Below are 26339 nucleotides of genomic sequence, written 5' to 3' on the forward strand. Positions count from 1 at the left end.
CAATTCCAGATAAATCATAATCCTAAATGTAAGAAGACAGCAGTAAAGCATCTAGAAGGTAACATACTTCATGATCTTGGGTAGTTTTTTAAACAGGACAAAAAGAGGGAAAAAAAAGATAAAGATGGACTTGATTACAGCTAAGAATGTCTAGTAACCAAATGATTATTTAAGAATGTTAAAGTTAAGCCATGGTTACTAGATGGTTGCAATACATCTAGCTGATGAAACCCTTATATGCAGAATATATTAAAAAGTTCTAAAAATAAAAAGAAAATCCAGTTAAACACAAAATGAGGAAAAGACTTGAACCAATATTTCACCAAAAAGGATAGGCAGTAGCTAATAAGCATTTAAAAAAGGTTTACAGCCTCATTAATCCTCAGAAAAAGACCACAATGAGATATCAATGCACACCTAACAAAATACCTAAAATTTAGGAGGCTGACAATTCCAAGTGTTCATGACAATGACAAGCAAGTGGAAATCTTACTTTGCTGATGAGAGTGTAAAAAGGTTTAAATTCATTGGAGAGGAGAAAAGGAGGAGGTGGCACCAAGATAGCCGAATAGGAACAGCTCCAGCCTCCAGCTCCCACAGTGAGTGACACAAAAGATGGGTTGGCTCCTGCATTTCCAACTGCGGTACTAGGTTCATCTCACTAAGGCATGTCAGACAGTGGGTGCAGGACAGTGGGTGCAACTCAAAGAGTGAGAACTGAAGCAGGGCGAGGCATCACCTCACCTGGGAAGTGCAAGGGGGAAGGGAATTCCCTTTCCTAGCCAAGGAAAACCATGACACACAACACCTGGAAAATTGGGTTACTCCTACCCTAATGCTGCACTTTATCAAGGGTCTTAGCAAACTGCACACCAGGAGATTATATCCTACGCCTGGCTTGGAGGGTCCCACACCCACGGAGCCTCCCTCATTGTTGGCACAGCAGTCCGAGATCTAACTGCAAGGGGGCAGCAAGGCTGGGGGAGAGGTGCCCAGCATTGCTGAGGCTTAAGTAGGTAAACAAAGTGGCCAAGAAGCTCACTTCCTGTGGTGGAGCCCACCACAGCTCAGGCAGGACTGCCTGCCTCTGTAGACTCCACCTCTGGGGACAGGGCATAGCCAAACAAAAGGCAGCAGAAACCTCTACAGATGTAAATGTCCCTGTGTGACAGCTTTGAAGAGAGCAGTGGTTCTCCCAGCATGGAGGTTGAGATCTGAGAATGGACAGACTGCCTGCTCATGTGGGTCCCTAACCCCTGAGTAGCCTAAATGGGAGACATCCCCCACTAGGTACAGACTGACACCTCACACCTCACATGGCCGGGTACACCTCTGAGACAAACCTCCCAGAGGAATGATCAGACAGCAACATTTGCTGTTCAGCAATATTCACTCTTCTACAGCCTCTGCTGCTGATACCCAGGCAAACAGAGTCTGGAGTGGACCTCAAGCAAACTCCAACAGACCTGCAGCTGAGGGTCCTGACTGTTAGAAGGAAAAACAACAAACAGAAAGGACATCCACACCAAAACCCCATCTGTATGGGACCATCATCAAAGACCAAAGGTAGAGAAAACCACGAAGATGGGGAGAAACCAGAGCAGAAAAGCTGAAAACTCTAAAAATCAGAGTAACTCCCCACCTCCAAAGGAATGCAGCTCCTCACCAGCAACAGAACAAAGCTGGATGGAGAATGACTTTGACAAGTTGAGAGAAGGCTTCAGAAAATCAAATTTCTCCGAGCTAAAGTAGGAATTACAAACCCAGCACAAAGAGACTAAAAACCTTGAAAAAAGATTTGACAAATGGGTAACTAGAAAAACCAATGTAGAGAAGTCCTTAAATGACCTGACAGAGATGAAAACCATGAAACGAGAACTATGTGACAAATGCACAAGCTTCAGTAAATGATTCGATCAACTGGGAGAAAGGGTATCAGTGATTGAAGAACAAATTAATGAAATGAAGCAAGAAGAAGAGATTAGAGAAAAAAGAGTAAAAAGAAATGAACAGAGCCTCCAAGAAATATGGGACTACGTGAAAAGACCAAATCTACGTCTGATTGGTGTACCTGAAACTGATGGGAAGAATTGAACCAAGTTGGAAAATGCTCTGCAGGATATTATCCAGGAGAACTTCCCCAACCTAGCAAGGCAGGACAACATTCAAATTCAGGATATACAGAGAATGCCACAAAGATACTCCTCGAGAAGAGCAACTCCAAGACACATAATTGCCAGATTCACCAAAGTTGAAATGAAGGAAAAAATGTTAAGGGCAGCCAGAGAGAAGGGTCGGGTTACCCACAAACAGAAGCCCATCAGACTAACAGCAGATTTCTTGGCAGAAACTCTACAAGCCAGAAGAGAGTGGGGGTCAATATTCAACATTCTTAAAGAAAAGAATTTTCAAATGAGAATATCATATCCAGCCAAACAAAATTTCATAAGTGAAGGAGGAGTAAAATCCTTTACAGACAAGCAAATGCTAAGAGATTTTGTCACCACCAGGCCTCCCCTACAAGAGATCCTGAAGGAAGCACTAAACATGGAAAGGAACAACCGGCACCAGTCACTGCAAAAACATGCCAAAATGTAAAGACCATTGATGCTAGGAAGAAACCACATCAACTAATGAGCAAAATGACCAGATAACATCATAATGACATGATCAAGTTCACACATAACAGTATTAACCTTAAATGTAAAGGGGCTAAATGCTCCAATTAAAAGACACAGACTGGCAAATAGGAGAAACAGTCAAGAACCATGAGTGTACCATATTCAGGAGACCCATCTCACATGCAGAGACACATATTCAGGAGACCCATCTCACATGTAGGCTCATAATAAAGGGATGGAGGAAGATCTACCAAGAAAATGGAAAACAAAAAAAGGCAGGGGTTGCAATCCTAGTTTCTGATAAAACAGACTTTAAACCAACAAAGATCAAAGAGACAAAGAAAGCCATTACATAATGGTAAAGGGATCAATTCAACAAGAAAAACTAACTATCCTAAAAATATATGCACCCAATACAGGAGCACCCAGATTCATAAAGCAAGTCCTTAGAGACTTACAAAGAGACATAGACTCCCACACAATAATAATGGGAGCCTTTAACACCCCACTGTCAACATTAGACAGATCAACGAGACAGAAAGTTAACAAGGATATCCAGAACTTGAACTCAGCTCTGCACCAAGTGGACCTAATAGACATCTAAAGAACTCTCCAACCCAAATCAAAAGAACATACACTCTTCTCAGCACCACATGGCACTTATTCCAAAATTGACCACAAAGTTGGAAGTAAAGCACTCCTCAGCAAACATAAAAGAACAGAAATTGCAACAAACTGTCTCTCAGAACACAGTGCAATCAAACTAGAACTCAGGATTAAGAAACTCAATCAAAACCGCTCAACTACATGAAAAGTGAACAACCTGCTCCTGAATGACTACTGGGTACATAATGAAATGAAGGCAGAAATAAAGATGTTCTTTGAAACCAATGAGAACAAAGATACAATATACCAGAATCTCTGGGACACATTTAAAGCAGTGTGTAGAGGGAAATTTATAGCACTAAATGCCAACAAGAGAAAGCGGGAAAGATGTAAAACTGACACCCTAACATCACAATTAAAAGAACTAGAGAGGCAAGAGCAAACACATTCAAAAGCTAGCAGAAGGCAAGAAACAACTAAGATCAGAGCAGAACTGAAGGAGACAGAGACATAAAAAACCCTTCAAAAAAATCAATGAATCCAGGAGGTGGTTTTTTGAAAAGATCAAAAAAATTGATAGACCACTAACAAGACTAATAAAGAAGAAAAGAGAGAAGACTCAAATAGATGCAATAAAAGATGATAAAGGGGATATCACCACCGACCCCACAGAAATACAAACTACCATCAGAGAATACTAAAATACCTCTACGCAAATCAACTAGAAAACCTAGAAGAAATGGATAAATTCCTGGACACATACAATCTCCCAAGACTAAACCAGAAAGAAGTTGAATCCCTGAATAGACCAATAGCAGGCTCTGAAATTGAGGCAATAATCAACAGCCTACCAACCAAAAAAAGTCTAGGACCAGTCGGATTCACAGCCGAATTCTACCAGAGGTACAAGGAGGAGCTGGTACCATTCCTTCTGAAACTATTCCAGTCAATAGAAAAAGAGGGAATCCTCCCTAACTCATTTTATGAGGCCAACATCATCCTGATACCAAAGCCTGGCAGAGACACAACAAAAAAAGAGAATTTTAGACCAATATCCCTGATGAACATCGATGCAAAAATCCTCAATAAAATACTGGCAAACCGGATTCAGCAGCACATCAAAAAGCTTATCCACCACGATCAAGTGGGCTTCATCCCTGGGATGCAAGGATGGTTCAACATATGCAAAACAATAAACGTAATTCAGCATATAAACAGAACTAAAGACAAAAACTACATGATTATCTCAATAGATGCAGAAAAGGCCTTTGACAAAATTCAACAGCCCTTCATGCTAAAAACTCTCAATAAATTCGGTATTGTTGGAACATATCTCAAAATAATAAAAGCTATTCATGACAAACCCACAGCCAATATCATACTGAATGGGCAAAAACTGGAAGCATTCCCCTTGAAAACTGGCACAAGACAGGGACACCCTCTCTCACCAATCCTATTCAACATTGTGTTGGAAGTTCTGGCCAGGGCAATCAGGCAAGAGAAAGAAATAAAGGGTATTAAATTAGGAAAAGAGGAAGTCAAATTGTCCCTGTTTGCAGATGACATGATTGTATATTTAGAAAACCCCATCATCTCAGCCCCAAATCTCCTTAAGCTGATAAGCAACTTCATCAAAGTCTCAGGATACAAAATCAATGTGAAAAAATCACTAGCAGTCTTATACACCAATAACAGACAAACAGACAGTCAAATCATGAGTGAACTCCCATTCACAATTTCTCCAGAGAGAATAAAATACCTCGGAATCCAACTTACAAGGCATGTGAAGGACCTCTTCAAGGAGAACTACAAACCACTGCTCAATGAAATAGAAGAGGACACAAACAAATGGAAGAACATTCCATGGTCATGAATAGGATGAATCAATATTGTGAAAATGGCCATACTGCCCAAGGTAATTTATAGAGTCAGTGCAATCCCCCATTAAGCTACCAATGACTTTCTTCACAGATTTGGGAAAAAAACTACTTTAAAGTTCATATGGAACCACAAAAGAACTTGCATTGCCAAGACAATCCTAAGCCAAAAGAATAAAGCTGGAGGCATCACGCTACCTGACTTCAAACTATACTATAAGGCTACAGTAACCAAAACATCATGGTACTGGTACCAAAACAAATATATAGACCAGTGGAACAGAACAGAGCCCTCAGAAGTAATACCACACATCTACAACCATCTGATCTTTGACAAACCTGACAAAAATAAGAAATGGGGAAAGGATTCCCTATTTAATAAATGGTGCTGGGAAAACTGGCTAGCCATATGTAGAAAGCTAAAACCGGATCCCTTCCTTTACCTTATACAAAAATTAATTCAAGATGGATTAGAGACTTAAATGTTAGACCTAAAACCATAAAAACCCTAGAAGAAAACCTAGGCAATACCATTCAGGACATAGGCATGGGTAAGGACTTCATGTCTAAAACACCAAAAGCAATGACAACAAAAGCCAAAATTGACAAATGGGATCTAATTAAACTAAAGAGCTTCTGCACAGCAAAAGAAACTGCCATTGGAGTGAACAGGCAACCTACAGAATGGGAGAAAATTTTTGCAATCTACTCATCTGACAAAGGGCTAATATCCAGCACCTACAAAGAACTCAAACAAATTTACAAGAAGAAAACAACCCCATCAAAAAGTGGGCAAAGGATATGAACAGACACTTCTCAAGAGAAGACATTTATGCAGTCAACAGACACATGCAAAAATACTCATCATCACTAGCCAACAGAGAAATGCAAATCAAAACCACAAGGAGATACCATCTCACACCAGTTAGAATGGTAATCATTAAAAAGTCAGGAAACAACAGGTACTGGAGAGGAGGTGGAGAAATAGGAACAGCTTTACAGTGTTGGTGGAAGGGTAAACTAGTTCAACCATTGTGGAAGACAGTGTGGTGATTCCTCAAGGATCTAGAACTAGAAATACCATTTGACCCAGCCAGCCATCCCATTACTGTGTATATACCCAAAGGATTATAAGTCATGCTGCTATGAAGACACATGCACATGTGTGTTTATTGCAGCACTATTCACAATAGCAAACACTTGGAACCAATCCAAATGTCCATCAATGACAGACTAGATTAAGCAAATGTGGCACATATATATCATGGAATACTATGCAGCCATAAAAAAGGATGAGTTCATGTCCTTTGTAGGGACATGGATGCAGCTGGAAGCCATCATTCTCAGCAAACTATCGCAAGAACAGAAAACCAAACACCGCATGTTCTCACTCATAGGTGGGAATTGAACAATGAGAACACTTGGACACAGGAAGGGGAACATCACACACCAGGGCCTGTTGTGGGATCAGGGTAGCGGGAAGGGATAGCATTAGGAGATATACCTAATGTAAATGACGAGTTAATAGGTGCAGCACACCAACATGGCACATGTATATCTATGTAACAAACCTTCACGTTGTGCACATGTACCCTAGAACATAAAGTGTAATAAAAAAAAAGAGAGAGAGAGAGAGAGAGAGAAGAGATGAGAAGTGTGGACTGGCAATTAGCAAGAACATCAGGAGGCAAAAATGTAACACCAGCAAAAAGGCATCCACTCCAGCTATTCAATGCATGGCATAGTGGATACAATGCAGATTCTGAATCTCTGTTCACTGCTTCCTGGCTGAGTGAACCCAGGAAAGTCACTTAAAAAATTTTTTGTTGGAAAACTGTTTAGCAGTATCTGCTAATTGGGACACTCAATACTCTTTCATTAAGCAATTTCATTGCTTTCTATTTACTCAACAGAAATGTGTACATATATATATATGTGTGTGTGTGTGTATATATATATATATATATATATATTCTCCAAAAGAAAAGTAGAAGAAGGCTCCTAGCAGCATTATTTTTAATGAAGCAAAAACTGAAAACAACTGAAGTGTCCATCAGTAATAAAATGAATAAATGAACTGTGGTATAGTCATACCATACAACACTACACAGCAAGAAGAAGCACTACTATTGCATGCAACAATATGAAACTCACTATCACAACGTTGAGCAAAGGAAGCCAAGTGCAATAGAATGCATACACATTATACCACATTATTCCATGTTTCGAATACCAGTAAGCTAATCTAGATTGATGGAACTTAGTATAGTGGTTACATTTTGTGGAAGTTGGAGTGATAATGTTTTGGAGGACACATAGGGATACTTATTATTTTGACTGCTTATAGTGTCCTACAGTCTGATCTGAGGGGTGGCTTATAATATTTTTCCTTCATAAAAATTCATAAAAGCTGTGCAGTGATGAATTATGTATTCTTCAATATAGTTTTGTTTCAATAAAAGTGTTTGTCCAGGCCTGGTATGATGGCTCATACCTATTACTCCAGCTACTTGGGAGGCTGAGGTGGGAGGATAGCTTGAGGCCAGGAGTTTGAAACCAGCCTGAGGAACATAGCAAAAACCCCATCTCTTAAAACAATGTTAAAAATTAGTTGAACTTGGTGGTATATGTCTGTAGTCCCAGCTACTCAGAAGGCTGAAGCAGGAGGATTTCTTTAGCCCAGCAGTTCAAGGCTGTAGTGAGCTATGATCACGCCAGTGCCACTGTAGCTTGGGCAACAGAGTGAGAACCCACCTCAAAAAAAAATTGTCTAAAAATAATCACCAAGAAAAGGAAATTGGTGCCATTTACATTAATTGTTGGCTTAGACTCAACCAAATTCTCTACTCAAAACCTGACTTTTTTCACTGACATTTTCATTGCCCCTTAATTTTTAAAACATGTACATTTTCTTTTTCATGAGTATATAGGTTGGTTAGTAGTAACAAAAACTTTGTGCAGTCTGCACAAAGACATAATTGCTATCATAATAAATTGTAGAAATTTGGGATGCCCCCTTTGACAATACTGTCATTGAAACATATTTTTTGAAATGAATTTCTTCTAAAGAATGTTACTGCAATTTGTCCATGTTTTGTGTGAATATGAGAGCAATGTACATTCCATTCAAGGAGAACTCAAAGGTGTAACCTTTTCTAAAGACTTTATTTAGCAAAAAATAAATAATAATAATAAATGGTAACTATCATTCTAATCTTCGGAGAAATTGGCACAAAGACAGCATTTTTTAAAGCTTTGAAGTAGAATGTTTGAAGACTAAAATGTGGTGCCTATGAATGCACATTTGGGTGATAAACTCCAAGCAAACACAGAGATACTGATTTAAGTCAAGACAATGATTCCTGTTGGAGTAAAATGAAGGCCACTGGGATCAGGAAAAAAGGAGGACTTTGGGATGGCTGGCAAGGTTCAATTTCTTGACCTGGATGATTGTTACAAGAATATTCACCTTATAAGGATTAATTGAACTATACATTATTGTGTTGTGCTTTATTTTACAGTAAAAAGAGAAAAAAGAACATAAAATACTAAATTGTCACTTGGGAATAAAAGCATTCCAATATATAATTCAGGGTAAAAATACCAAAGGTTAAGGCTATAGAATAACTTCTGAAATTTGGTCTTCTGAAACTAACTTTAATTGAAGTTTTTTATGAATAAGGCCTTATGCAAAACTTGCCTGCCCTTCTTTATCTGTATTGATATCAAACTGTATGCATTGTAAAAAGCAAGCACTTTTAGGAAACTAGAAATAATATGATTGAACAAGTCATTATATGATTATTATGATGAATATTTCCATGATTCCTGTAGAGCAAAGAAAGAGAATAATTTTATAGTGTTTTCTCGCATTCAGTTTTGAAATAAAAATCTTTTCTTGTTGACAGTCTCCTGATAAATACTGCTGCCTACCAAACTGAACTATAATTAATGAAGAATTCTTTTGACTTTTTTCTTTATCTTTATTTCAATAGACTTTTGGGAACAGGTGGTATTCGATTACATGAATAAGTTCTTTAGTGGTGATTTCTGGTATTTCGGCGCACCCATCAACCAAGCAGGGTACCCTGTACCCAATGTATAGCCTTTTATTCCTCACTCCCCTCTTGCCCATTCCCCCGGGTCCCCAAAGTCCATTGTATCATTCTTATGCCTTTGCATCCTCATAGCTTAGCTCCCACTTGTGAGAACATATGATGTTTGGTTTTTCATTCCTGAGTTACTCACTTAGAATAATGGTCTCCAGTTCCATCCAGGTTGCTGCAAATGCCATTATTTTGTTACTTCTTATGACAGCAGTATTCCATGATGTATATATATACCACAGTTTCTTTAGCCACTTGTTGACTGATGGGCATTTGGGCTGCTTCCATATTTTTGCAATTGCCAGTTGTGCCGCTATAAACATACATGTGCAAGTATCTTTTTTATATAATGACTTCTTTTTCTCTGGGTAGATACCTAGGAGTGGGATTGCTGGGTCAAATGGTAGCTCTACTTTGGGGTCTTTAAGGAATCTCCACACTGTTTTTCATAGTGGTTGTACTAGTTTACATTCCCACCAATATGTAAAAGTGTTTTCTTTTTACCACATCTACGCCAACATCTATTTTTTTTATTTTTTGATCATTGATCATTCTCGCAAAAGTAAGGTGGTATTGCATTGTGGGTTTGATTTGTATTTCCCTGATAATTAGTGATGTCGAGTGTTTTTTCATGTTCTTTGGCCATTTGTATATCTTCTTTTGAGAATTGTCTATTCACGTCCTTAGCCCGCTTTTTGATGGGATTCTTTGTTTTCTTCTTGCTGATTTTTTTTGAGTTCCCTGTGGATTCTGGATATTAGTCCTTTGTTGGTTGTATGTTTAAACACACCAAAAAATATGAAATCAACATAGCTATGTTTTCATAATTAAAAAATTAAAATGTTGTTTTGTCTAAAACAAAATTGATTTGAAAAATCATGTTCAGGCATAGAAAATTCATGAGATGTTCAAAAGGTAAAAGACATCATAGTCCCCATTTATCCTAGAAATATTCACACCATATCCACCATGAGACAGACTCTTGTTTAAAAGGTATACAGGAAAGTCGTTGCTCTCAAGAACCTACAGTTTAAAGGAATAAAGTAAATATTACTTAAATAGATTGGAGGCAATAGAGTAAAACAAAATCATAATACTAGAATTAAATATAGGTAAGTAATAACATGGTTTCTGAATAGAGAAGTACCTTCTCAAGATGAAAGCAATGGAATAGCAAAGAAAGAATAATTTTAGATAAAGTTTTTAACCAAAATAAAGAGCCATTAGTAGAGTGATTATATATCGGAGTACAAATTAGTATAAGTTTCTGTCTGGAAACAATTTGAAAGTATGTGTTGAATTTATTCTTTTAAATTTATGTTCTTATAAATTTGAACTCATATTGCCATTTCAAGTCATCTATCCTAAGAAAATAATCAGGAATTGGAGAAATACTTTTTCAAATCTTTCCAGAAGTGTTATACCAATACATATAGAACATAAAAGTATAATTGGCAACCTATCTATTGAGAAGTTTTCCATCAGAGATTTTATCCAATTTGATATTTGAAATATTGCCTTATGTTACTATTAATCTGTCATAAGAAATTCTGATACAGTGATACTTTATGTAGAACAGTTCAATAAATATCACGTAAGAAAACAAAAAGAAGTAGATTGATATCTCTTAAATTAAAAACCAGTGAATTGTCTATTTTGTGGAAAATAACCATATTGCTAAGTTATTATTATGAAATGTGTGTGCAGCTAGCTAGAGTCAGCTGGTCAGGAAAGTCTTCTCAGTACCTTATTCCCAGAGATTCTGACGTGTTTTGTTAAATATATTCTGTTAAATGTTTCCCAGTTGGGATGAATGTCACTGTGGTATTTTTAATCATAGTAATATAATTAGTTTCCAAGAACTATCTGGTAACGTAAATGTATTTGGAGATTATAATGTAGTTTCTGTATTTTGAATAATATTCTGTTTAGAGAAAGAATTTTAGAAATATTTAGAGTCATGTCCATTTCCCCTTTTTAAATCTGGCACCCTGCGTTCTAACTTCAATAGGTTTCATCAGAACCACACTTAGCAGATGCTCAATCAGTGTCTACAAAATGAATGGATGAATAAACTTGTGTGGGTGTTTGTGAATCTTTAAGATTTAGTGCTCATCTGTTTCTTAAACAAAGAGACTTGTTATTTCTCAGTTAAAGTATCTTTCACCTGCCAAAGAGAGATTAATCTTGTAGAAATTCTCATCTGGCAATGGTTTATTTTGTTCTTTTTAGAGGAAAACCTTTCTAAAGAAATTAATTTAACAAAAGATAAAAACGTATTTGTGCACTGAAAGTGTTTGCACAGGTTATTTTATGTTTTAATAGAGTAGTAGATATAATTAATGTTCTTAAATATCCAGCTCTTTCCTACTTCTGTGTATGAGGAAGCCTATACTGCTTCCTTTCTTGGAGTTAGTCACAGTCATGTAACTAATTCTAGTAAATGAGATGTGAGGGAATATGTGAGTCACCAGTGGTAAATACCAGTGCCCAACTCTCTAACCCATTCTTCCCCTGCTGTGCAAAGGAGATAGCATAGGGTGTGGAGTGACTATATGGAAAAGAATCCCCAGTCAAATCATGCTGAACATGTATAGTGAGCAAGAAATAAGTTGTATTGCTTTAAGCTACTGAAATGCTGGTGGTTTACAGTGTAACCTAGCCAATGTGCTTCAGTATACCTCTGGTCAGTATCTAATTACAAAATCTTTCTTCATGACCACACATATTTCCATTAATGGTCAAAAATGGCAACTCATTAAGTGCTCACGATATGCTTCCTCTGCTTAATATAAAAGCAGAACAATTCACTGATATGCATTGAAAAGACAGTGCATCAAATCAGTTTCCCATTCTCTTTCCCTTTAGAAGCCTACTTGAAAAACACTTTGTAAAATTCAAGAGGCTTGGAGATGCAAAATCAGTTTTATCAGAAAGAATAAGTTCAGCTCCATAAAACAGAAATAAAAAATAAGATTTTCTTTCTTTTTTTTATTTTTTTATTATTACACTTTAAGTTCTAGGGTACATGTGCATAACCTGCAGGTTTGTTACATATGTATACTTGTGCCATGTTGGTGTGCTGCACCCATCAACTCGTCAGCACCCATCAAGTCATCATTTATATCAGGTGTAACTCCCAATGCAATCCTTCCCCCACCCCCCTCCCCATGATAGGCCCCAGTGTGTGATGTACCCCTTCCTGAGTCCAAGTGATCTCATTGTTCAGTTCCCACCTATGAGTGAGAACATGCGGTGTTTGGTTTTCTGTTCTTGTGATAGTTTGCTAAGAATGATGGTTTCCAGCTGCATCCATGTCCCTACAAAGGATGCAAACTCATCCTTTTTTATGGCTGCATAGTATTCCATGGTGTATATGTGCCACATTTTCTTAATCCAGTCTGTCACAGATGGACATTTGGGTTGATTCCAAGTCTTTGCTATTGTGAATAGTGCCGCAATAAACATACGTGTGCATGTGTCTTTATAGCAATATGATTTATAATCCTTTGGGTATATACCCAGTAGTGGGATGGCTGGGTCATATGGTACATCTAGTTCTAGATCCTTGAGGAATTGCCATACTGTTTTCCATAATGGTTGAACTAGTTTACAATCCCACCAACAGTGTAAAAGTGTTCCTATTTCTCCACATCCTCTCCAACACCTGTTGTTTCCTGACTTTTTAATGATTGCCATTCTAACTGGTGTGAGATGGTATCTCATTGTGGTTTTGATTTGCATTTCTCTGATGGCGAGTGATGATGAGCATTTTTTCATGTGTCTGTTGGCTGTATGAATGTCTTCTTTTGAGAAATGTCTGTTCATATCCTTTCCCCACTTTTTGATGGGGTTGTTTGTTTTTTTCTTGTACATTTGTTTGAGTTCTTTGTAGGTTCTGGATACCAGCCCTTTGTCAGATGAGTAGATTGCAAAAATTTTCTCCCATTCTGTAGGTTGCCTGTTCACTCTGATGGGAGTTTCTTTTGCTGTGCAGAAGCTCTTTAGTTTAATTAGATCCCATTTGTCAATTTTGGCTTTTGCTGCCGTTGCTTTTGGTGTTTTAGACATGAAGTCTTTGCCCATGCCTATGTCGTGAATGGTACTACCTAGGTTTTCTTCGAGGGTTTTTATGGTACTAGGTCTCACATTTAAGTCTCTAATCCATCTTGAATTAATTTTCGTATAAGGAGTAAGGAAAGGATCCAGTTTCAGCTTTCTACTTATGGCTAGCCAATTTTCCCAGCACCATTTATTAAATAGGGAATCCTTTCCCCATTTCTTGTTTCTCTCAAGGTTTGTCAAAGATCAGATGGCTGTAGATGTGTGGTATTATTTCTGAGGACTCTGTTCTGTTCCATTGGTCTATAGCTCTGTTTTGGTACCAGTACCATGCTGTTTTGGTTACTGTAGCCTTGTAGTATAGTTTGAAGTCAGGTAGCATGATGCCTCCAGCTTTGTTCTTTTGACTTAGGATTGTCTTGGCAATGCGGGCTCTTTTTTGGTTCCATATGAACTTTAAAGCAGTTTTTTCCAGTTCTGTGAAGAAACTCATTGGTAGCTTGATGGGGATGGCATTGAATCTATCAATAACCTTGGGCAGTATGGCCATTTTCACGATATTGATTCTTCCTATCCATGAGCATGGTATGTTCTTCCATTTGTTTGTGTCCTCTTTGATTTCACTGAGCAGTGGTTTGTAGTTCTCCTTGAAGAGGTCCTTTACATCCCTTGTAAGTTGGATTCCTAGGTATTTTATTCTCTTTGAAGCAATTGTGAATGGAAATTCATTCATGATTTGGCTCTCTGTTTGTCTGTTACTGCTGTATAAGAATGCTTGTGATTTTTGCACATTAATTTTGTATCCTGAGACTTTGCTGAAGTTGCTTATCAGCTTAAGGAGATTTTGGGCTGAGATGATGGGGTTTTCTAAATATACAATCATGTCATCTGGAAACAGGGACAATTTGACTTCTTCTTTTCCTAACTGAATACCCTTGATTTCTTTCTCTTGCCTGATTGCCCTAGCCAGAACTTCCAACACTATGTTGAATAGGAGTGGTGAGAGAGGGCATCCCTGTCTTGTGCCAGTTTTCAAAGGGAATTTTTCCAGTTTTTGCCCATTCAGTATCATATTAGCTGTGGGTCTGTCATAAATAGCTCTTATTATTTTGAGGTACGTTCCATCAATACCGAATTTATTGAGCGTTTTTAGCATGAAGGGCTGTTGAATTTTGTCAAAAGCCTTTTCTGCATCTATTGAGACAATCATGTGGTTCTTGTCTTTGGTTCTGTTTATATGCTGGATTATGTTTATTGATTTGCGAATGTTGAACCAGCCTTGCATCCCAGGGATGAAGCCCACTTGATCATGGTGGATAAGCTTTTTGATGTGCTGCTGAATCCGGTTTGCCAGTATTTTATTGAGAATTTTTGCATCGATGTTCATCAGGGATATTGGTCTAAAATTCTCTTTTTTTGTTGTGTCTCTGCCAGGCTTTGGTATCAGGATGATGTTGGCCTCATAAAATGAGTTAGGGAGGATTCCCTCTTTTTCTATTGACTGGAATAGTTTCAGAAGGAATGGTACCAGCTCCTCCTTGTACCTCTGGTAGAATTCAGCTGTGAATCCATCTGGTCCTGGACTTTTTTTGGTTGGTAGGCTATTAATTATTGCCTCAATTTCAGAGGCTGCTATTGGTCTATTCAGGGATTCAACTTCTTCCTGGTTTAGTCTTGGAAGAGTGTAAGTGTCCAGGAAATTATCCATTTCTTCTAGATTTTCTAGTTGATTTGCGTAGAGGTGTTTATAGTATTCTCTGATGGTAGTTTGTATTTCTGTGGGATTGGTGGTGATATCCCCTTTATCTCTTTTTATTGCGTCTTTTTGATTCTTCTCTCTTTTCGTCTTTATTAGTCTTGCTAGCGGTCTGTCAATTTTGTTGATCTTTTCAAAAAACCAACTCCTGGATTCATTGATTTTTTGGAGGGTTTTTTGTGTCTCTATCTCCTTCAGTTCGGCTCTGATCTTAGTTATTTCTTGCCTTCTGCTAGCTTTTGAATGTGTTTGCTCTTGCCTCTCTAGTTCTTTTAATTGTGATGTTAGAGTGTCAATTTTAGATCTTTCCAGCTTTCTCTTCTGGGCGTTTAGTGCTATGAATTTCCCTCTAGACACTGCTTTAAATGTGTCCCAGAGATTCTAGTATGTTGTATCTTTGTTCTCATTGGTTTCAAAGAACATCTTTATTTCTGCCTTCATTTCGTTAGGTACCCAGTAGTCATTCAGGAGTAGATTGTTCAGTTTCCATGTAGTTGAGCAGTTTTGACTGAGTTTCTTAGTCCTGAGTTCTAGTTTGATTGCACTGTGGTCTGAGAGACAGTTTGTTATAATTTCTGTTCTTTTACATTTGCTGAGGAGTGCTTTACTTCCAATTATGTGGTCAATTTTGGAATAAGTGCAATGTGGTGCTGAGAAGAATGTATATTCTGTTGATTTGAGGTGGAGAGTTCTATAGATGTCTATTAGGTCCGCTTGGTGCAGAGCTGAGTTCAAGTTCTGGATATCCTTGTTAACTTTCTGTCTCGTTGATCTGTCTAATGTTGACAGTGGAGTGTTGAAGTCTCCCATTATTATTGTATGGCAGTCTAAGTCTCTTTGTAAGTCTCTAAGGACTTGCTTTATGAATCTGGGTACTCCTGTATTGGGTGCATATATATTTAGGATAGTTAGCTCTTCTTGTTGAATTGATCCCTTTTCCATTATGTAATGGCCTTCTTTGTCTCTTTTGATCTTTGATGGTTTAAAGTCTGTTTTATCAGAGACTAGGATTGCAACCCCTGCTTTTTTTTTTGTTCTCCATTTGCTTGGTAGATCTTCCTCCATCCCTTTATTCTGAGCCTATGTATGTCTCTGCATGTGAGATGGGTCTCCTGAATACAGCAGACTGATGGGTCTTGACTCTTTATCCAGTTTGCCAGTCTGTGTGTTTTAATTGGAGCATTTAGTCCATTTACATTTAAGGTTAATATTGTTATGTGTGAACTTGATCCTGCCATTATGATATTAACTGGTTATTTTGCTCGTTAGTTGATGCAGTTTCTTCCTAGCCTCAATGGTCTTTACATTTTGGCATGTTTTTGCAATGGCTGGTACCGGTTGTTCCTTTCCATGTTTAGGGCTTCCTTCAGGGTCTTGTAAGGCAGGCCTGGTGGTGACAAAATCTCTAAGCATTTGCTTATCTGTAAAGGATTTTATTTCTCCTTCAATTATGAAACTTAGTTTGGCTGGATATGAAATTCTGGGTTTAAAATTCTTTTCTTTAAGAATATTGAATATTGGCCCCCACTCTCTTCTGGCTTGTAGAGTTTCTGCTGAGAGATCTGCTGTTAGTCTGATGGGCTTCCCTTTGTGGGTAACCTGACCTTTCTCTCTGCCTGCCCTTGAGATTTTTTCCTTCATTTCAACTTTGGTGAATCTGGCAATTATGTGTCTTGGAGTTGCTCTTCTGGAGGAGTATCTTTGTGGCGTTTTCTGTATTTCCTGAATTTGAATGTTGGCCTGCCCTACTAGGTTGGGGAAGTTCTCCTGGATGATATCCTGAAGAGTGTTTTCCAACTTGGTTCCATTTTCCCCCTCACTTTCAGGCACCCCAATCAGACGCAGATTTGGTCTTTTTACATAATCCCATACTTCTTGCAGGCTTTGTTCATTTCTTTTTCTTCTTTTTTTTTTTTTTTTTTTTTGGTTTCTCTTCTCGCTTCGTTTCATTCATTTGATCCTCAATCGCTGATACTCTTTCTTCCAGTTGATCAAGTCTGTTACTGAAGCTTGTGCATCTGTCACGTATTTCTCGTGTCATGGTTTTCATCTCTGTCATTTCATTTATGACCTTCTCTGCATTAATTATTCTAGCTGTCAATTCTTCCACTCTTTTTTCAAGATTTTTAGTTTCTTTGCACTGGGTACGTAATTCCTCCTTTAGCTCTGAGAAGTTTGATGGACTGAAGCCTTCTTCTCTCATATCATCAAAGTCATTCTCTGACCAGCTTCGATCCATTGCTGGCAATGAGGTGCGCTCCTTTGCAGGGGAGATGTGCTGTTATTTTTTGAATTTCCAGCTTTTCTGCCCTGCTTTTTCCCCATCTTTGTGGTTTTATCTGCCTCTGGTCTTTGATGATGGTGATGTACTGATGTGGTTTTGGTATAGGTGTCCTTCCTGTTTGATAGTTTTCCTTCTAACAGTCAGGACCCTCAGCTATAGGTCTGTTGGAGATTGCTTGAGGTCCACTCCAGACCCTGTTTGCCTGGGTATCAGCAGCAGAGGTTGCAGAAGATAGAATATTGCTGAACAGCGAGTGTACCTGTCTGATTCTTACTTTGGAAGCTTCCTCTCAGGGGTGTACTCCACCCTGTGAGGTGTGGGGTGTCAGACTGCCCCTAGTGAGGGATGTCGCCCAGTTAGGCTACTCAGGGGTCAGGGACCCACTTGAGTAGGCAGTCTGTCCATTCTCAGATCTCAACCTCTGTGTGGGGAGATCCACTGCTCTCTTCAAAGCTGTCAGACAGAGTCGTTTGCGTCTGCAGAGGTTTCTACTGCTTTTTGTTGTTGTTGTTGTTTAGCTGTGCCCTGTCCCCAGAGGTGGAGTCTACAGAGACAGGCAGGTTTCCTTGAGCTGCTGTGAGCTCCACCCAGTTCGAGCTTCCCAGCAGCTTTGTTTACCTACTTAAGCCTCAGAATGGCAGGCGCCCCTCCCCCAGCCTCACTGCTGCCTTGCGTGCGGTTAGATCGCAGACTGCTGTGCTAGCAATGAGGGAGGCTCTGTGGCCTTGGGACCTTCCCGGCCAGGTGTGGCATATAATCTCCTGGTGTGCCCGTTTGCTTAAAGAGCAGTATTGGGGTGGGAGTTACCTGATTTTCCAGGTGTTGTGTGTCTCAGTTCCCCCGGCTAGGAAAAGGAATTCCCTTCCCCCTTGCACTTCCCAGGTGAGGCGATGCCTCGCCCTGCTTCTGCTCTCACTGGTCGGGCTGCAGCAGCTGACCAGCACCGATTGTCTGGTACTCCCTAGTGAGATGACCCCAGTACCTCAGTTGAAAATGCAGAAATCACCAGTCTTCTGTGTCACTCGCACTGGGAGTTGGAGACTGGAGCTGTTCCTATTCGGCCATCTTGCTCCGCCCCCAAAAGTAAGATTTTCTAAACCATGATAGAAGTTTATTTTTTCTTTTATGTGAACAAGCTAAGCTTCAAACCTAGGTCTAAACTGACAGCGCCACAATGTCTTCAGAAATCCAGGCTCCTACCTTTCTGCTATAGTCCTCCATTCATGACTTTATTTTCAAAGTCTCTCAGTTGGTCTAAGAACTGCTGTTGCTCCAACCATTACACTGGCATGAAGGTCTTCACCAGGAGAAAGAGGAAAATGACAAAAGAGTATACTATCCAGCTTTCTTCAAGCATACTCCATGGTCTTTTATTCTTCTTATTATTTGATTAATATATATTAACTGATTAACAGATGAATCTATTCTTAATACAGACTAACTACAATCTGTACCATACTTCCTGCCAAAATTGTATCCTATGTTATCTATAATAATTTTCTATATTATTTATTCTTTTAGCTGTTTAAATATCTAAACATATCCCTTCTTATTCTTCATATACATATTGATATTACTCTCCTAAGTATACATTCTCTCTTTTCTTGACAAATTTAAGGAAGCTTTTTATCCCAAATTATTTGGAACCAATTACAACTTGAAACTTTTCCTGTGTTGTATGAAAGGAGAAAAGGTTACCACACTCCTTGACAAGGATGGAAGAGGCCCTCGGGCATGACAAGACATATATGGTTAAGACATTGCCACCTATTTTGTGGCATCTAACCATCATTTTTTTCAGACGTGAAACCAACAAAGATCAAAAAAGACAAAGGAGGGCATTACATAATAGTAAAGGGTCCAATTCAACAAGCAGACCTAACTATCATGAATATATATGCACCCAACACAGAGGCACCCAGATTCCTAAAGCAAGTTCTTAGAGATCTACAAAGAGACTTAGATTCCCACACAATAATACTGGGAGACTTCAACACTTCACTGACAGTATTAGACAGATCATTGAGGCAGAAAATTAACAGAGATATTTTGAACCTAAACTCAACATTGGACCAAACGTATCTTACCTGCACCTAAAAACAACAGAATATAAATTCTTCCCATCACTACGTGGCCCATACTCTAAAACTGAACACACAATCAGACATAAAACAATCCTCAGCAAATTCAAAAGAACAGAAATCATGCTAAACATACGCTTGGACTGCAGAACAATAAAAATAGAAATCAATACTTTAAAAATTGCTTAAAACCATCCAAATACATGGAAATTAAACAACCTGCTCCTCAGTGACTTTTGAGTAAATAATGAAATTAAGGCAGAAATCAAGTTCTTTGAAACTAATGAGAACAAAGATACAACATACCAGAATTTCTGGGACACAGCTAAGGCAATATTAAGATGGAAATTCATAGCACTAAATGCCTACATCAAAAAAGTTAGAATAATTTCAAATTGACAGATCACAACTAAAAGAACTAGAGAAGCAAAAGCAAACCAAAAAGCTAGCAGAAGACAAGAAAAAAACAAAATCAGAGCTTAATCAAAAGAGATCAAGACACGAGAAAACACTCAAAAGATTCACAAATCTAGGAGTTTGTTTTCTAAAAAAAATAACAAGATAGGTCACTGCTAGACTAACAAAGAAGAAAAAAGAGAAGATCCAAATAAACAGAATTAGAAATGGCAAAGGGGATGTTACCACGGACCACACAGAAATACAAACAACCATTAGAGGCTACTATGAACACCTCTGTGCACACAATCTAGAAAACCTAGAAGAGATGGATAAATTCCTGGACACATATACCCTCCCAAGACAGAACCAAAAAGAAATTGATTCCCTGAATAGACAATTAACAAGCTCCAAAACTGAATAAGTAATAAATAGCCTATCAGGACCAGACAGGTTCACAGCAGAACTGCCCCAGTTGTACAAATAGCTGGTTAACATTTCTACCAAAACTATTTCAGAAAATTGAGAAGGGATATGAGGCCAGCATTATCCTAATACCAAAATGTGGCAGAGACACAACAAAAAAGGCCAATATCCTTGATGAATATCGATGCAAAAATCCTCAATAAAATATTCGCAAACTGCATCCAACAGCACATCAAAAAGCTAATCCACCACAATCAAGTAGGCTTTATCCCTGGAATGCAAGATTTGTTCAACATAAACAAATCAGTAAATAAGATTAACCACATAAACAGAATTAAATATAAAAACTGTGATTGTCTCTCAGTAGATGCAGAAAAGACTTTTGATAAAATTCAACTTCCTTTCATGTTAAAAACCCTCAATAAACTGGGTATCGAAGAAATATATCTCAAAATAATAAGAGCCATCTATAACAAACTGACAGCCAACATCATACTGAATGGGCAAAAGCTGGAAGCATTCCGCTTGAAAATCAGCATAACAAGAATGTCCTCTTTCACAACTCCTATTCAACATATTATTATAAGTCCTGACCGTATCAGGGAAGAGAAAGAATAAAGGGCATCCAAATAGGAAGAGAGGAAGTCAAACTATCCCTGTTTGCAGATGACATGATTCTATATCTAGAAAACCCCATAGTTGAAGCACAAAAGCTCCCCGAGCTAATTAAAAAAAAAAAAAAAAAAAAAAAAACTTTGCAAAGTTTCAGGATAAAAAATTAATGTGCAGAAATCACTAGTATTGTTATAAACCAATAACAGCCAAGATGAAAGTCAAATCAGGAGGACAGTCCCATTCACAATTGCTAAAAAAAAAAAAAAAAAAGGATAAAATACCCAGGAGTACAGCTAACCATGGAGGGGAAAGATCTCCACAAGTAGAACTTCAAAACACTGCTCAAAGAAATCAGAGATGATACAAACAAATGGAAAAACATTCAATGTTCATGGATAGAAAGAACCAATATCATTAAATTGGCCATACTGATCAAAGCAATTTACAGATTCAATGCTATTCCTGTCAAACCACCAATGACATTCTTCACAGAACTAGAAAAATAAACTATTTAAAAGTTCATATAAAGTTTAAAAAAAAAAGAGTCTGAATAGTCCAGGCATTCCTAAGCAAAAAAAAAAAAAAAAAAAAACGCAGGAAGCATGATGCTACTAAACTTCAAGCTACACTACAGGGCTACAGTAACCAAAACAGCATGGTACTAGTACAAACGCAGACACATAGAACAATGGAACAATGGAGAGCTGAGAAATAAGGCTGCACACCTAAATGACTGATCTTTGACAAAGCTGACAAAAACGAGCAATGAGGAAAGGACTCCCTATTCAATAAATTGTGTTGGGATAACTGGCTAGTCATACGCAGAAAACTGAAATTGGATTCCTTCCTTATGCCACATGAAAAAATCAACCCAAGATGGATTGAAGACTTCAGTGTAAAACCCAAAACTATAAAAATCCTGGAAGTCAACTTAGGCAATATGATTCAGGACAGATAAATAGGCAAATATTTTATGATGAAGACCTCAAAACAATTGCAACAAAAGCAAAAACTGACAAATGGAGCCTAATTAAACTTAAGAGTTTCCATACAACAAAAGAAACTACTAACAGACTGAACAGACAATCTACAGAATGGAAGAAAATTTTTGCAAACCATGCATCTGACGAAGGTCAAATATTAAGCATCAATAAGGAACCTAAAATACTTCACAAGAAACAACAACCACAAAAAAACCCATTAAAAAGCGGACAAAGGTCATGAACAGACACCTTTCAAAAGAAGACATACATGTGGCCAACAATGATACCAAAAAAAGCTCAACATCACTGGTCATTACAGAAACGCAAATCCAAACCACCATGAGAGACCCAGTAACACCAGTCAGAGTGGCTATTAATAAAAAGTAAAAAAATAACAGATGCTGGCGAGGTTGCAGAGAAAAAGGAGCACTTATACACTGTTGGTGGGAGTGTAAAGTAGTTCAACCATTGTGAAAGACCATGTGGCAATTCCTCAAGGACCTAAAAATAGAAATACCATTTGACCCAGCAATCCCATTACTGGATATATACCCAAAGAAACATAAATTGTTCTGTTATAAAGACACATGTATGCATACGTTCATTGCACCACTATTCACAATAGCAAAAAAAAAAAAAAGGAATCAACCTAAGTGTCCATCAATGGCAGACTGGATAAAATAAATGTGGTACAATAAATACACCATGGAATACTATGCAGCCATACAAAAGAATGAGATCATGTCCTTTGCAGCAACGTGGGTAAAGCTGGAGACCATTATTAGGAAACTAACACAGGAACAGAAAACAAAATATCACAGGGATAATGGCAGACAGGAGCCAGGACTAGATTGCAGCTCCAACTTGGACGGACAGAGCAGCATGTGGAGGCTCCTATCATGAATTTTTGCTTTAGAACGACTGAAGGAATAAAGCAGGAAACCTGAGAAGATCCGCAGACCCCCTGAAGGAAGTGGATTGTTCCTGCAGGACCCAGCAGACACCCCAAATACTGTGATGCCCAAACTGTGAAAGTGGGAAAGGGAGATTGTCCAGGAAGCTGAAGGCCTAGATTACAAGAGAAGATTTTGACCTTACCTGGAGCTCAGTCAATTTAGGGAGCCCAGCTAATACAGGGGTAGAGGAGGCAGCAGGAAAACCCCTGGAAGCTCGCTGGGTCCCTTACCAAGCCGTTTTTGCCTGACCTCACAGAGGAGCTTCAGGAGGCTGGCCAGAAGCACTGGGAAAAGGCCACAGGGAGAAGGAGATCTCCAGCTGAATTTTATAACAATTTGAACTGATCGAGAAGCCTCGTGGCCAGAACTCGGCAGAGGCCATGAATCCGATATGCAGATTCCATGGGCAGGGGAAGAATCAAAGCCCTTTTCTTTCACAGCTGAGGTGGGTATCCTGGGGCAAGTTCTCAAGCCCTGCCCACCCATGGCCCAGAAACACACTCAGTGCTGTTAGAGAGGGCACGGTGCAGGTCAGACCAGCCTTTCAGATTGTGTGGGAGACAGGTGAGGCCTGTAACTGCCAGTTTTCCCCCACTTCCCTGACAACCTGCATGACTCAGCAGAGGCAGCCATAATTCTCCTAGGTACACAATTCCAGTGACTCGGGAACCTCACCCCCATTCTCCACAGCAGCCCCAGCAAGACTGTCCAAAGACAGTCTAAGCTTAAATACGCCTACCCCTGCCCCCACCTGATGGGCCTTCCCTACACACCTGGTAGCTGAAGACAAGAGGCATATACTCTTGGGAGTTCTAGGGCCCCGCCCACCACCGTTTCCTCCCCATACTACCACAGCTGATGCTCTGTGGTAAGCACCACCCCCCTGGCAGGAGGCCAGCCAGCACAAAAATAGAACATTAAACCACCTAAGCTAAGAACCCTCACAGAGTCTATTTCACCTCCCTGCTACCTCCACCAGAACAGGTGCTGGTATCCAGGGCTGAGAGACCCAAGGATGGTTCACATCACAGGACTCTGCTATGCAGACAACCAATCCCCAGTACCAGCCCAGAGCCAGGTAAATTTGGTGGGTGGCTAGACCGAGAAGAGAGACAACAATCACTGCAGCTCAGCTCTCAGGAAGCCACATCCATAGGAAAAGGGAGAGAGTACTACATCAAGGGAACATACTATGAGACATACTACATCAAGGGAACATACTATGAGACAAAAGAATCTCAACAACAGCCTTCAGGCCTAGACCTCCCCTCCGACAAGCTTACCCAAAGGAGAAGGAACCAGAAAACCAACTCTGGTAATATAACAAAACAAGGTTCCATGACACCCCCCAAAAAAATCACACTAGCTCACCAGCAGTAAATCCAAACCAGGAAGAAATCCCTGATTTACCTAAAAAAGAATTCAGGAGGTTAGTTATTAAGCTAATCAAGGAAGCACCAGAGAAAGGTTAAGTGCAATGCAAGGAAACCCAAAAAACAATACAAGAAGTGAAGGGAGAAATATGCAAATAAATAGGGAGCATAAAGAAAAAACAATCAAAACTTCAGGAAACATTGGACATGCTTATAGAAATGCAAAATGCTCTGGAAAATCTCACCAATAAAATTGAACAAATAGAAGAAAGAAATTCAGAGCTCAAAGAAAAGGTCTTTGAATTAACCCAATCCAACAAGGACAAAGAAAAAGAATGAGAAAATATGAACTAGGCCTCCAAGAAGTCTGGGATTATCCTAAATGACCAAACCTAAGAATAATTGGTGTTCCTGAGGAAGAAGAGAAATCTAAAAGTTTGGAAAACATATTTGGAGGTCTAATCAAGGAAAACTTCCCCAGCCTTGCTAGAGACCTAGAAATCCAAATACAAGAAGCACACAGAACACCTGGAAAACTCATCGCAAATATTATAATCACCTAGCCACACTGCCATCAAGTAATCTGAAGTTAAGATGAAGGAAAGAATCTTAAGAGCTGTGAGAACAAAGCACTAGGTAACCTATAAAGGAAAACCTATCAGATTAACAGCAGATTTCTCAGCAGAAACCTTACAAACTAGAGGGGACTGGGGCCCTATCTTCAGCCACCTCAAACAAAACAATTGTCAGCCAAGAAATTTGTATCCAGAGAAACTAAGCATCATACATGAAGAAAAGATACAGTCTTTTTCAGACAAATGATGAGCGAATTCGCCATACCAAGCCACTACTACAAGAACTGCTAAAAGGGGCTCTAAGACTTGAAACAAATCCTGGAAACACATCAAGAAAGGGCCTCTTTAAAGCATAAATCACACAGGACCTATAAAAAAAATGCAAGTTAAAAAGCAAAAATAAAACAAAACAAAACAAAACAAAAAAACAAGGTACACAGGCATCAAATAGCATGATGAATGGAAGGGTAACTTAGTTTCTCTGGATACATCTCAATACTAACCTTGAATGTAAATGGCCTAAATGCTCCACTTAAAAGATACAGAACTTCAGAATGGATAAGAACTCACCAACCATCTGCTACCTTCAGCAGACTCACCTAACACATAAGGACTCACATAAACTTAAATTAAAGGGGTGGAAAAAGACATTTCAAGGAAATGGACAGGGGTAGCTATTCTTATTTCAGACAAAACAAACTTTAAAGCAACAATGGTTAAAAGAGACAAAGAGGGACATTATATCATGGTAAAAGGCCTTGTCCAACAGGAAAATATGACAATCCTAAATATATATGCACCTAACACTGGAGCTCCCAATTTTATAAAGCAGTTACTAATAGAACTAAGAAATGAGATAGCAACACAATAATACTTCAGTACTCCACTGACAGCACTAGACAGGTCATCAAGACAGAAAGTCAATAAAGAAACAATGGATTTAAACTATACCCTGGAGAAATGGACTTAACAGATATATACAGAGTGTTCCATCCAACAACATTCTATTCAACAGCGCATGGAACTTTCTCCAAGATAGATCATGTGATAGGCCACAACATGATTCTCAATAATTTTAAGAAAACTGAAATTATATCAAGCACTCTCTCAGACCACAGTGGAATAAAACTGGAAATAAACTCCAAAAGGAACCTCCAAAACCATGCAAATACATGGAAATTAAATAACCTGTTCCTTAATGATCATTGGGTTAAAAATAAAATCAAGATGGATATTTAAAAATCCTTCAAACCGAATGAAAGCAATGACAAAACCTATGAAAACCTCTGGGACACAGTCAAGACGGTGCTAAAAGGAAAGTTCATGGCCCTAAATGCCTACATGAAAAAGTCTGAAAGAGCACAGACAATCTAAAGTCACACCTTAAGGAACTAGAGAAACAAAACCAAAGCAAACCCATACCCAGCAGCAGAATGGAAATAACCAAGATCAGAGCAGAACTAAATGAAATTGGAACAAAAAAATACAAAGATAAATGAAACAAGAATCTGGTTCTCTGAAAAGATAAGTAAAATTGATAGATTGTTAGCAGGATTAACCAAGAAAAGAAGAGAGAAAAATCTAAATAAGGTCAATAGGAAATGAAATGGGAGATATTACAG

The 26339-nt window shown here is 38.7% G+C and overlaps 1 protein-coding gene and 1 non-coding gene across 2 annotated transcripts in view; both read left to right on the forward strand.

Moving 5' to 3' along the window:
• Positions 1-26339, forward strand: part of HTR1F (5-hydroxytryptamine receptor 1F) — a 216060-nt gene that overhangs the window by 114173 nt on the left and 75548 nt on the right. The window lies entirely within an intron of this gene.
• On the forward strand, positions 18984-19109 carry LOC115892216. Its single transcript, XR_004052104.1, has one exon. It is a non-coding gene; the product is annotated as a U6atac minor spliceosomal RNA (small nuclear RNA).

The sequence above is a fragment of the Rhinopithecus roxellana genome, chromosome 1, assembly GCF_007565055.1.
Source record: "Rhinopithecus roxellana isolate Shanxi Qingling chromosome 1, ASM756505v1, whole genome shotgun sequence".
NCBI lineage: Eukaryota > Metazoa > Chordata > Mammalia > Primates > Cercopithecidae > Rhinopithecus > Rhinopithecus roxellana.